The sequence below is a fragment of the Mirounga leonina genome, unplaced genomic scaffold, assembly GCF_011800145.1.
Source record: "Mirounga leonina isolate KUSES-001 unplaced genomic scaffold, KU_Mleo_1.0 Mir_170, whole genome shotgun sequence".
Classification (NCBI taxonomy): domain Eukaryota; kingdom Metazoa; phylum Chordata; class Mammalia; order Carnivora; family Phocidae; genus Mirounga; species Mirounga leonina.
The window spans coordinates 18,749,579-18,762,844 of NW_023270433.1; the positions used below are offsets into that span (position 1 = coordinate 18,749,579).

General features: G+C 40.3%; 1 protein-coding gene across 2 annotated transcripts in view; it reads right to left on the bottom strand.

Annotated features, from left to right (window-relative positions):
- TMEM268 (transmembrane protein 268) overlaps positions 1-13,266 on the bottom strand; it is a 209,507-nt gene that overhangs the window by 909 nt on the left and 195,332 nt on the right. Inside the window, exon 9 of one of the 2 annotated variants that reach the window (XR_004681235.1) lies at positions 171-957. The gene's annotated coding sequence lies outside the window, so the exon portion shown is untranslated. Of the gene's footprint in view, positions 1-170; positions 958-13,266 lie in introns of those variants that run through there. The other variant, XM_035015974.1, reaches the window with a different exon arrangement.

The following is a 13,266-nucleotide window of genomic DNA, read 5'->3' on the forward strand; positions in this document are numbered from 1 at the left end:
CTCCCTGCTTCAAACGCCTCTCAGGAAGCCATTTCTGTGGAGGGCCATTAAGGCCCCCAAATGTTGTTGATAATGATGATGACCCTGCACATGGTGAGGACTTCTGAACAATGGCAACCTCCTCTCCTGATTGGGGTAACTGTGAGATTCCTCTAGCTACACCAACTTACCTTTACATCCGTCCATCATTTCCAAAGGAGCACCTTATCTGTTGAAAAGGACCACTGAGCTTGAAGAATAAAGACCCAGATTTTATGCTTCAGAAGCAAAAGGGACTCTTCACTGCCATGCAAAAGAATGGAGCAAAATTTGCATTTTCTCAAAAAAAGGTGGAAGGAAAACAAAAATGTAGGAAATCAGGGAAGTTTGTCAGAGAAAGACTAGAAAAAATTTAAAAGAAGAAAAGAAAAAAAATAAAGCCTGCAGTGTTGGTATGGATGAGAAGGACTTGGGAACACAAAATAGCTAAGGGAAAAGTTGAAATCATTTTCTGAGCAGCGTGCTATGTCAACCTCCTCCTAGGCCTCCTCTATGAAATATTCAGTAAAGTCTACATTTCTAACACTTTCTATGAGTAGATTCTTTGGGAGGAGCGGGCATTGGAAGAGTTGTTGAATTCAGCAAGCCAAGTATATAGTAAACAAAGAGACAGGTTTGGGGGACCCAAAACTAGCAAGTAAGACAGCACCTGGCATTTGAGTTATACCCAAACCCTGGAGGACAAATGAACCTTGCTTAAGCCAACTCATGCATTCTTGAGAAGGTATCTGCAATCTAAGCTTGTGTACACTAAGCAAATTTTCTACTGTCTCATACTCAAAGTTGAGAAAGATTCCATCTCTCTGAGCAGAGACACCTGACTTTTATACTTGAGTGGTTCCTACTCTCAGTCTCTGTCAAGCAATACTCTGAGAGCCAACAGCTGAAGACACAGGGAGCTCAGCATCTGAAGGAGTCCTGTAGCAAGACAAAAAAGTAAAAGAGAATAATCGTTAGTAACTCAACTGAAAATAATAGGGCGTGGATAAGCTGGAAAGTTTAAAACCAGATTCTGTTACTCCCTGAGGTTTAACCAGCCCCTCCTCCCCGGGAATGTGATAGCATCTATGTAAATAAAATAAATAATTTTTCTAACTGGAAACTCAGGCTACTCGAAACATATGCCCCCTGAGGAAAAACCCAGAGCTCACACACACACACACACACACACACACACACACACACACACACCACAGTATACTTGCAGAAAGTGTAGAGAAGGGCAATGCGTAAGTTGATAAGAAACAAGTCAGTGTAGACTAAGTGTGTTCCTGCCCTTGGGGAATTCATAAGACATTCTTTCTCCACATTTAGTAACTTTTTGTTCATCGCATCTGTCTATCACCCACTGCTGCCTCCTTAACCTACCCTATTCCCCCTCAGAATTCCCCTGTCACACAAAGGTTGGCTCAGAGGAGGTCCCTGCACCCCCAGGAGGGTGGATAGGAACAGGCTCTAAAGGGAGGAAAGGCTGAAGGAAGTTGGGCAGAATCTACCAAACAGGAGAGCCTTCTGGAATCCCTGGAATACCACTGATTATTCTGGCACTTACATTAAGAGGCTTGAGAATTCAGTCAGTGTCGTCTCTGGAAAGAAGCTGATTGATGAGCTAAGCCAGTGGTTGGTTGTATGCCCAAGAGCAGGCAGAGCCTTGTCAAGTCCTCACGTGTGGTTAGTAGCAGGGCTGGGATTTGAGCTAGCAGTGGAGCCCAGCCCCCTGACTCCCCTCTCCACTATTTCCCACCAGGTTTTACTGGTCTCATCCTGTAGCCTTTCTGGAATTCCTCGGGTCACATCTTTCCAGCCCTGCACTGGGGTGGTCCCCAGCATTCAGGGACTTCCTCTGTTCTTCTTTGCCCCGAATCAGATCCTCCAGGATTATCATTCAAATGTGACACACAGATAGTCTCTAGATTCAGTACACAGTCAAATCACAGAAGAGGCCAGCGTCCCGTATATAAAAGTTCAATCTCTCAGAAACTGAAGAAATAACTTAAAAATTAAAAGCTTATTGTTTTAATCTGAATTTATACATATATGTGTGTATATGTATGAATATCTATGTATGTATATATCTGTATATGTATGTACATACATGTGTGTTATATATATACACATATGTGTACTATGTGTATACACATATATGTACGTGTGTGTGTGTGTGTGTGTGTCCCCGCTTTCCCCTAGTAATTGTTTTCAGGTCATCTGCTTAACCTGCAGTTAGGGGAGGAAGCTTTATTCTTGCTCTGGGCATTGCAAAATGTATGTACAATTGTATTTATTTTTAATTATGAGAACAACAGAAAATAGTATTTCTCCCATGCCTCACTGCTTATTTAATAACTATTAATATTTTGCCATGTTTGCTTCTGCTTCTTTTTAAGAATAAAACACTGCAGATAGAACAAAGCTTCACTCCTCCATCCATTTCCCTCCACCCTCCCCAGAGATAGCCACTGCCTGGAAGTGTGCCCAGCCCCTTCATTTACATAATTTTATACTTGTTTTCCCGTAAGAATATATAGTACAATTTTGTGTGGCTTTAACAATTTCAGTAAATGAATTTTTTTTCAATAAATGATATCATACTTCATATCACATTTTGTGACTTGAAATTTTTCAGGTAATGTAAATTTTTTGAGATTTATACAGACTACACCTGTATATATCTAGCTCACTCGTTTAACTGTGATATCCTATTCCATTGTTTGAATACATTGGATTGGCCAGGCTCCTATGGATGAATATTTAGCTTGTCTCCTGATTTTGCTGCAATGAGCATATCTTCCTATACAGCTCCCACTCCTTATTGCCATTTTTCTATGTAGCAGAAATACTCTTTGAAAATTATAACTAGTACTCTAACTCTACTGAGTCATCCTCTGCAGGTGAGGCTAGACCCCTCTGTGGTCACAGCTCATGAGCTGGAGCTTTGGAATCTAAAAAGCTCCTTCCATCTTTCCTAGAACTTCTGCGCTCTGTACATCCATTCCACACACAAGTTCTGAGGGCCAGTGCGGTGCCAGGCCCCCATGCCAAAGCACTGGTTTTTCCAAAGCACTCTGGGGCTTCCCTGGATCCAGTTCTCTCCCTGGAGAGCAAATGGAAAATACCAGAGTGCAGGAAGGATGAACACAACCCCAGACGGAAAATTCTCCCCGAAGATCAAATGTCTGTATTTCTTGGTGTCTATCCCCCACCTTTCTCTTCACAATCCATGCTGTCTCCCTGGATGGCTTACTCAACTTCCTCTTGGCTTCAATGGCATCTTCTTGCCAATAACTACATAATCTTTATCTCCAGCTTTGATTGCTTCTGAAATTCAACCCCATATTTTCAGTAGCCACTGGGCTCTACACACGAGTTCTTTCTGAGATCTTGCAATGGAAGATTGGCACTCCACACCTAAGGTAGTGACTTTCAAGTTTGTTGTTTTTGTTTTTGTTTTTTTACCATGGCTCAGAGGAAGAAATGCTTTACTTTGCAAACAAAGACATGTATACACACACACACACACAAAACCCTAAGACAAAGGTTACATTAAGTAATACTTACTACTTATGACTAAGAAAAAAATCTTGTCGTGACCACCTGAATTGATTTTTATGATGTTGTCATGAGTCACAACCCACAGTCTGCAAAGTACTGTTCTAGCTTGACTTTCCCTGCTCCAGAAGTTGGAAGGCTCAAAATATACTTTCCTAATTCTCTGGCAGCTTGAGTTCTAGAAGCGTGTAGTCCAAGATGGACAAGATTTTACCCTGTTGTCCACTCTGCTGGCAAGCCCAGCTATGGAGGTGTTTGATTTTTCTGCAGGTGCATTTGCAGAAGCTTCAGTGTTCAGATACTAGGTTGGTAGGTGCGGTGAGTCTGGTTAGGGACGGGAGCATCCATTCTGCTGACATGATCTGTTGCAGATTCACAATGGTTCTAGATCTGACAGCAGTTTCGGCTTCCTGATTATGATGGTTTCCTGTTTGAAACAGTGGTGTCGTGGGCGCTAAAAGAGCAGCTTCCTGATTGCAAGATCATTGAAGAGAGAGCAGCTACTCTAGTACCCCCATTGTGAAGGGTAGCATTAGAGGTTGCTCCTGAAAGCGCAACCTGGATTCTGTTTTCTCAGCCCTCTCGGCAAGTTCATAAGCCACCTAATATACTGTGATAAGTGCCTTCCTGCTAACAAGCTGGAGTGACATCTGTTCTCTGCAAATGATCCCTGATGAATACAATCTTAACATGTAAAACTGACTTCACAGGACTCATCCCAAACTTGTCACTATTCCTATGTTCTAAATCTCAAGGACAATCTGAGTCTTCATGACCCTTATTTCTTAATTCCCATCCAGTCATCATCTGTCCAGTTCATCCAATTCTCTTGTGCCCACCAGCACCATGTCACCTGCGTTACCCTTGTCACCTCCTAACTCACATCCTGGCTCCTGTCTTACCCCTTACAAATCCCATCCCTAGATGGCACCATCATTCTGGGTACTGATAACAATAATGGCCACTTATCAAGCTCTTACATGTTCTGCACTTCTCATGTACTTACTCACTCAGTCATTTAAACTTAAACAGCCCTGGGAGGCAAGTATTGTACTCCCCACATTGCAGACCGTGCCATTGCGACTCCTAGATGTTGAGTAGCAGGGCCAACATCACACAGCCCGTGGGTAGTAGAGCTGGAATTCAAGCCCTCGGTATGTGAACATCCCCACTCCAGCATTCCATTCTCCAACCACTATTTTTTTAAAGATTTTATTTTTATTTATTTGAGAGAGAGAATGAGATAGAGAGAGAGATCATGAGGGTCAGAAGGAGAAGCAGACTCCCTGCTGAGCAGGGAGCCCGATGCGGGACTTGATCCCGGGACTCCAGGATCATGACCTGAGCCGAAGGCAGTTGCTTAACCAACTGAGCCACCCAGGCGCCCTCTCCAACCACTATTGACCCAGCCTCCCTAAAATCTAAGCTCTCTCCCTCCCCATCAAGATCTTTCCTTCTTCTCTCGCTTCATGCCACTTCCCACCTTGTGCTTGATACTCAAATAACATTGAACTCCTCCCAGTTCCTCAAACCTTCCATGCTCAGCCTTGCCACCTGGTGTTTGAAGGTGTTCTTCCTTCTGCCTGGAATATTCATTTCACTCTCTTTGCCTCGCTACCTCCTGTCATTGCTTTGATTTCCTTAAAGAAGTCTTCCTGACTCTTCTGGCCTCACCTAATTCCCTGCTGTCTTCTTCCCCATTTGTCCCATTCTTTAGTGCATGATGCTCTTCACTCTGGCTCTCTCTATACTTCCTCACCAGCATTCAAACTCCTGGAAGGCAGGAATCCTATCAATCTTACTCAGCACTGGGTCCTCACAGCCCAACACAGCTCCTGGGACATAATAGCTGTTTAATAACTATTTCCTAAATGAATAATAAAAAAAAATCTCTTTAAATACAGGCCACACTCTAGAGCAAAGATACCAAATAAGCCATCCAAAAGAGAAAAAAAAGGACTATGAAATCTTTAAAAAGTATGGAAATGTGAATTGATAGCCACCTTTTTTCTTAGAAATGTTTTTCAGCATTCAGGAGAATAAGAGAGCTATTAAAGAAAGGAGAAATTTCCAGATGCCAGAACCCATCTGTGCCATCTGAGAATTTGGAAGGGGAAAAAAACCAAACCCTCACTTGGTTATTGAACCCCCTCTATGAGCTCGGTGTAGTATATTTACAATATAATCCATCTCCCTCTTGTCCCTATGAGACAGCTCTTTGCAGTTCTAATCATTTTGTAGGTGGGTATACTCTCCCTAGAGTTTAAATTCAATTTTGATGCACCTTAGAATCAACTGAAAGACTTTTTAATGCCTGGTCCTCAGCGCACCACCCAGACCAATTAAATTAGAATCTCTGGGGATAGAGCCCAGGCATCAGAATTATTTTAAGCTCCCCAACTTTAAGTTCAAGAGTCAGTGGTTTATGTCCTCATTATCTGTACTGTGTCCTGAACCCAGCAGCCCTGGCATCACCAGAGAGCTTGCTAAAAATGCAGAATCTCACATCTACCCAGACCTACTGAAACAAAATCAGCATTTTGATAAGATCGACAAGATGGAGATTCATGGACACCTAACAGTTTGAGGGCTGCTGGTTCAGATGATTTTCCCTGGTAAGTGTAGATTTCTCTGAATCCATTATGCTTCCCTGTTTCCTCCCAGCTAGCTTTGGGAAATGGATTCTCCCTCCCTTTCTGCTTTTTATGCAAATATAAGGGTCTAGACACTACCAAAAGCGTCATTAAGTCACCATGATGGTATTCTTTTGTAATTATCGCTGCATTTTTAAAAATTGCTTTTGGTCCAGTTCTTTCCCTTGGGTATCTTGGGCAAGAGCTGGAGCAAGACTGTAACCAGTATGTTGAAAGCTTGAGATGTAGTCCAGAGTAGGGGATGTACTTTCCCCATGGCCAAGGAAAGAGAGAACCAAGTCTGGGGGCGGCGGATGGAAACGGATGGTTTGAAAACCTCAGTTTGAATCCTAGCTCAGGCACTGATTAACATGAGGATCTTGATGAATCACAGACACTCTCTAAATATCCTCAACTGTAAAATAAGCATAATCCTTTCCAAAGCTGTGGGAAGTACATACAATAAGCTTGAAAAGTATACAAATGTGAAGGCTTTTACTACGTTCCGTCTCTCCAAAGGCTTTTCACTGTGGGAAAGGAGCAGGGAAAAGCTCAAGGGCAAATACGAGAAGAATGATGTTTCCTCAAACTCACCGAAGCCAGCACCATCAGCATCTGGAAAAACCAGCCATTGGACGAACAAAGGTGTTCATGAGACAAATGCCCAATGAATGCTTTCATACTTTAGGGAAAATTAGCCTGGATAAGCCTACTAAATATTTGGGAGAAATGGAGTACTGGGGGTCTCCTCCCTGCATCTCCCTCACAGCAACACTATTGATGCATTGGAGTGTTGGGGGTTGGGTGTCTTTTTTTCCACTTAGAGTGGAGTGTCTGGACACAAGAATCCTGTCTGAGCCCCAGCACCCAGATCAGAGTCTGGCACAGAGTCAGCATTCAGGAAATGTGTGGATTCCCTTGCAGCGAGGCAGGGAATTACCAGCTGAGGGCATCTGTTAAACTAGTTAAGAACATGCTGAATTGGAGTCTGATCCACCTTCGTCAACAAAAAGCTCCGAGGGAAAACCAGCTGAAGTATTTCATCATTCCATTCCCACTGCTGGGGGCACAGAGAACATAACTGCTGTGACCTTTCTGAGTTTGCCTTCCGCTCTCGCAACTAGTTTCATTTTAACAGCTAGCCTGGTGCACTCAGCATCAGGCGCAGAAGTAGTCAAGGGAAGAAAGGCCATGACCCGTCATGGGATTGACACATCAAAATGAGGAAAAAGCAAGAAAATGCTTAAGGAAACTTAATTCCTACTGCCAAAATTACTTTCATACACTCAAATACACAGCCCTCAACTGAATCTGACCTTTTCATTATTGCTCCTTCATCAATTTTGGTGTGTTTACTTAAATAGCTTTATATTACATAAATATATATCATTGCTAACTCTGACTGAGGGCTTCCTTACCGGGTTCCAGGCATCATACTGGAAGCCTTCAATACTGTTGTCTATTTCATCCTCAACACTGTTTTCTGAGATCAAGATTGCCATTCCCATGCTAGATGAGGAAACAGAGGCTCAGAGAAATGCATAAGCATGTCTAAGTAGCTCAGAGGCCAGGATGTAAATGCCCACGGTCTGACTTCAGAGTCACATCCCTAACAACATTGCACTGCTCCCTCTGAAACCACTTGACTTTGCACATGCTGATCCCTCTGTCTGCCTGGTCCTTGCCCTCCCTTCTCTGTTTGGTTAACCTGACCCCATTCATAAAATCTCAACTCAGACCTTATTTCCCAAGAATCATTCCCTGACTAAGTTAGGTATCCAATTTCTGCCTTGACATCCTCTCTTCTATCTAAACACTTACCACCCTGTACCAAAATTGTTTGATTGTAAGAACAGTATTTACACGTAGTTAATTTTCTGCCAGTATCTACAAAATAAAGTGATTCTTGCTTCCAAATTATTTTAGTTGGATCCTGCACCATTCACACCCTACTCTGGATACTGGACAGGATCTTACTTTTTGGAGGCCAGCGACTCTCCAACCCTGAGTCTTCACACCGCCTGCTCCAGAAATACTGGTTGCTTGTCCTCTTGGTCACTGGCCCCACTAGTTAGAAAATCATGAACTTGATGATACCAATCACTAGAGGCCTAACTCCACATAGCTAAGAAACATCTCACTCCCCAGTGAGATTCATTTAAGCCTTTCTGTGACTTAGAATCTTGGCCCAACTCTTCTTGGCCCCAGAGAGAGAAAGAAGTATGAGCACCCCCAACCCAAAGTGCCAACTCATTTCCTGTCCAGAATTAACCACTTCCCAAAATGAGTGACTGTGTGAACATCAATTCCTTTCAGGGGAACCCCCACTCCCACCAGGCTGTCATCTTACCCTCTGACCCCAACCTGACAATCACCCAACAGCCTGATACTGGTACCCTTCCCAAAATTTATGTGACTCATTCTTACCTACTACCACCTTGTTGTTCTAGGACAGTTCTTGACACACAGCGGGCATTTGATATATATTTGTTGAATAAATGAATAATTGAGTGAATACCATCTTAGATGTCGGCATAGTATTTGAGAGTTTACAAAACAATTATTTCAAGTGACATGAGAGAACTAAGCTATGCACTCAGCTGGTAAGGGGCAAAGCTGGGATCCCCTGGCATTATGACTTCTTGTCCAGACTATACTATGTTTTGGAGTCAGCAAACTATAACCTCTGGTGCATCTGCATGTTTGTGTAAATAAGGTTTTATTGGAACACAACTGTGTCCATTCATGTACTTACAGTCTAGGGCTGCTTTTGTGCTATGACGACTACAAGTAATTGTGCCAGAAAGCAGGACAGCCCCATAGCTTGCAAAGCCTAAAATGTTTACTATTTGGTCCTTTATACAAAATGTTTGTGGACTCTGCTATATATTACTGATGGCTCCATATATGTTCAGATATATACACTTACATACCATACATCTTAAACTCACCCACAAAGAGAACCATTTGGCCACTGCCTTTACCTGAACCTCTCAAGAGGGGAGAGGGGAATGTGAAGTACTTTGGAATCATGTAGAGACCATGTCTGTAAGTGCCAAGTAAGAGGTTCTATGGACAAACGCATGGGCTTTGACCATGGTAGTATCCATCTTAACAATATGAAGAAGTGACACGCTAAAAGAAGGTCTTAGAGTCAAGTCCACCAAAAGCAATGAGAAGGGATCACTTCCAATAAGTAGGGACAGAAGAACCATGAAAAACAGAATAATTTTAAAATCATAACTTGGACCTCCAGGAAATTCCTGCACACCATTATAATGACCCAATGCAGTCTAGTTGTACATAATACAGTAGCTGACACTGAAACAGGGTTCTTGTACTATTATATTATTATTATTATTATATCTTGATGATTAAAGCTGCCAGGAGCTTTCTAATATTAGAAGCTTAAATTAACCTTTGAGAACAAAAGAGTTTTTGTTTTGTTTTGTTTTGTTTTGTTTCTAGGGAAAAAAAAAAGCCATGAGACTCTTGACTCTGGGAAACAAACTGAGGGTTGCAGAAGGGGAGGTGGGTAGGGAGATGAGGTAACAGGGTGATGGGCATTAAGGAGGGCACATGATGTGATGAGCACTGGGTGTTATACACAACTGATAAATCATTGAACACTACATCAGAAACTAATGATGTACGATATGTTGGCTAATTGAATATAAATGAAAAGAAAACATTAATTGACCTTTCACTTACACAAAACAAAGATCATGTTTTAAATAAAAGTGGTTTGAGATGTGAGGAGCTGAGCTTCTTTATAATAATGAAAATATTTTTAATGAAGATGTATCTTTCTAAGTTATGGATTCAGAATGTACTTCTCCAAGACAATTGTCTGCTCTTAGATTTGTCTGTTTTTCTTCCATCAGCCCCCCAGGGGAACTTGGAAGCAGAGGCAAGATGATAACTGAAGGGTCTTCCATTTACATTAGTAACGGGGACTTAAGTGAACTCTCCTTGAATTATGGAATCCTCTTTATGGCTATTTTCTAGCCTGAATAATCTAGACTTCCAGAAGTATACTATCAGGCATGGGATCCTATGCAAACATGAGTGAAACCTAATAGCGTGGATGGCCGAACACTGTTAAGTTCCCCAAAAGACAAGGTACCATTATTTTTCTTCTTTGAATCACAAAGTAGGTACTTACGAAAAATTTGTTGATTTGAATAGAAACTAAAATCACCTTTAAAAAAACTTGCTATATTGAATTTTTCCCTTTCAGTTCAATATCTTTCCAACTGAAGATGTTCTATCCAAATACTCTTTAAATGAGCTCTATGTGCATATATTTTTAAAATAATTAACTCCAGGCTCCTTTTAAATAAAAGATTAACAAGAATAACATTCTGTTTGAGAAGACATGGTATAGGGAAAAATTGCAAAAGACTGAAATTTAGAGAGAGTACTGACTCTTCAGAGAGAGTTCATGAATTCAGATTATTTTAAGCTTTCATTGTCTCTGAGATATTTTACCACCCTAAAATTGTAGAAAATTCATAGTAATACAAATAATTCTCGTCCATAAAGATGCAAATTGTGTCCCATGCACTGTAACTGATTATCATTCTGTGGATATTGACCACTTTTGCAAGTTTTTCATCTATTTGTAACCCTCTCCCCCACCCAGGAGCATCTATTAGCATCTCCAGAGAAACTTATTTGATAAACATTGGTCTATACCCCTTTCTGCAATTAATTCAACAATGCCAGATACCCCCCACACACACACACGCGATTACAGTACAGATTTATAGTATTCTAGTGGTTCAGCTACTTTTAAGTAATATTTTTGTTGAAGAAAAATGGTTATTTTGGCATTTTAATCTAAATATTGAAATATGGAAGAAAGCTCAATGTTGCACTAACAAGGAATATTACTAGGCCCATCTTACTGATATAGAGAAATTGAGACTCAGAGATGAAAATCACCTGGCTAATAAATAAATGGAAAAACCAGGACTCCAATCCAGATTTTCAGCAAACAAATTAGTTTTTATTCTATTTCTTGAAAGCTTTCTTCAGCTCTTTCTCTGAATACTTAAAGAAAGTAAAATCTCTGCATATTAGAGACACAACCATGATACCCAAAATATCACCACTTCAACAAAGATCAGGCCAATTTCAGAATAGTTCAGAAATACAGCTAGAAAAAAAAAATCCCAGTACTATGATTTGCTGTGCTATTGCAGACAGTAAATTTGATTAGCACAAAGGAAATTCGAGAAAAGTACAAGACTCAGATTTGCTTTTATAGAGCTTAAAAACTAATTTGGAAAATACGCTGTATGTACCCAAAACATCCTGATTAAAGTATAAAATGATATATTGAGAAGCCCAACAAATGCAATAAAACCAGCTAATAATAATAAGAGCTAACATATAATAAGAGCTTACTCTGAACCAGGCATTAGTGTTAGTGTTTTACGTTCAAATAACCCTTTTCATCTTCACGGGTATCCAATGAGGGTGGTCCTATTACTAGCTCCCACTTAAAGATATGGAAACGAAGCCCTGAGAGGTTCATTTACTTAAGTCCTGTCCTGGAATGTCCAACTAAGGGATGGAACACCTGTGATAACTGTGATTTGGCTTTGCAGAGCCTCACCCATGGGCAATAAGAGGACAAGTCAGTGGTGCATACTCAGTGGTGAAATGGTAAACATTTGTCCACTGGTTGTTAACAAGGCAAAGAGGCCCATTATTGCCACTTCTACCGCAATACTGAACTGGAGTCCTAGCCAGAGCAATAAGGGAAGAATAAAATAAGGGAAGAAAAAAAATTTTTTAATGTCTTTAGATGTTATTATTAAAATGTTTTGATAGTATATGAAAGACACAACCATAAAAGAATGATAAATTGGCATTCATCTAAGTTAAGAACTTCTGCTATTGAAAAGAAACCATTATGAAATTGAATAGAAAAGCCACAAATATTTGGGAAGATGCTTGCTATATATATATGACAAAGGATTCACATCCACAATATCTAAAAACTTCCATAAGTCAACTAAAAAAACAAATCAATTTACTTTTTAAATGGGCAAAAGAATGGAACAGGACTTCAGAAAGGAGAATATCTGTATGGCCAATAAGGATATGAAAGGTGTTTGATATCATTAATAGTCAGAGAAATGGAAATTAAAACCACCATGAGATACCACTACACATGTACCAGAATTGCTAAAATTAGGATGATGGACAATATCAAGTATTGGTGATGATGTGAAGCAACTGGAAATCTGATTCTAGAGGGGGAGTGAAAGTGGTAAAATCACTTTGGAAAATTATTGTGCAATATCTATGAAAGCTAAACATATGTTTGTCCTATGATCCAACCATTCTATTCCTAGGCATAGTCAGTCCTAAGAGAATTAAGGTCATAAAGTATGTCCAGAAAAAGACAGGTATATGAATGCATCAGCTTTATTTGTAATAGTCCCAAAGCAAAAATAACTCAAATTTCCTTCAACAGACTGATGGATAATTAAATAGTGGTATACTTATACAATGTGATCCTAGGCATCAGCGAAGGAAAGAAAAGCTACTGCCACACAAATAATATGAATGAACCTCAAAGACATTACATTAAGCAAAAAGAAGCCAGGCACAAAAGAGTACATTTCATTTGATTGCATTTGATGAATGGAATGCATTCATGTATGATTGCATTTACTTAATGTTCAGATTTGGTGAACTAATCTGTGTGGATAGAAGACAAAATAGAGTTTGTGGGGAGGAGGGGTGAGTATTAATTGATTGGGTATGAAAGAAACTTCTGGGGACATGAAAATATTCTAAATCTGTTCTGAGTGATGGTTAGACAGGTCATGTATATCTATGAAAACTCATCAAAGTGTTCAATTAAAATTTAGGCATTTTACCGCAAGGGAAAATTTTAATTAAATTTAGAAATATTTGTAAAAAGAGGAAAAGAAAAAAACCCCACCTACTGTCATTTCAACCCCATCCCTAAAGATAACTCGAGTAATTATTTGGTGTGTATTCTTCTTCCTATGCTTATACATTCTTA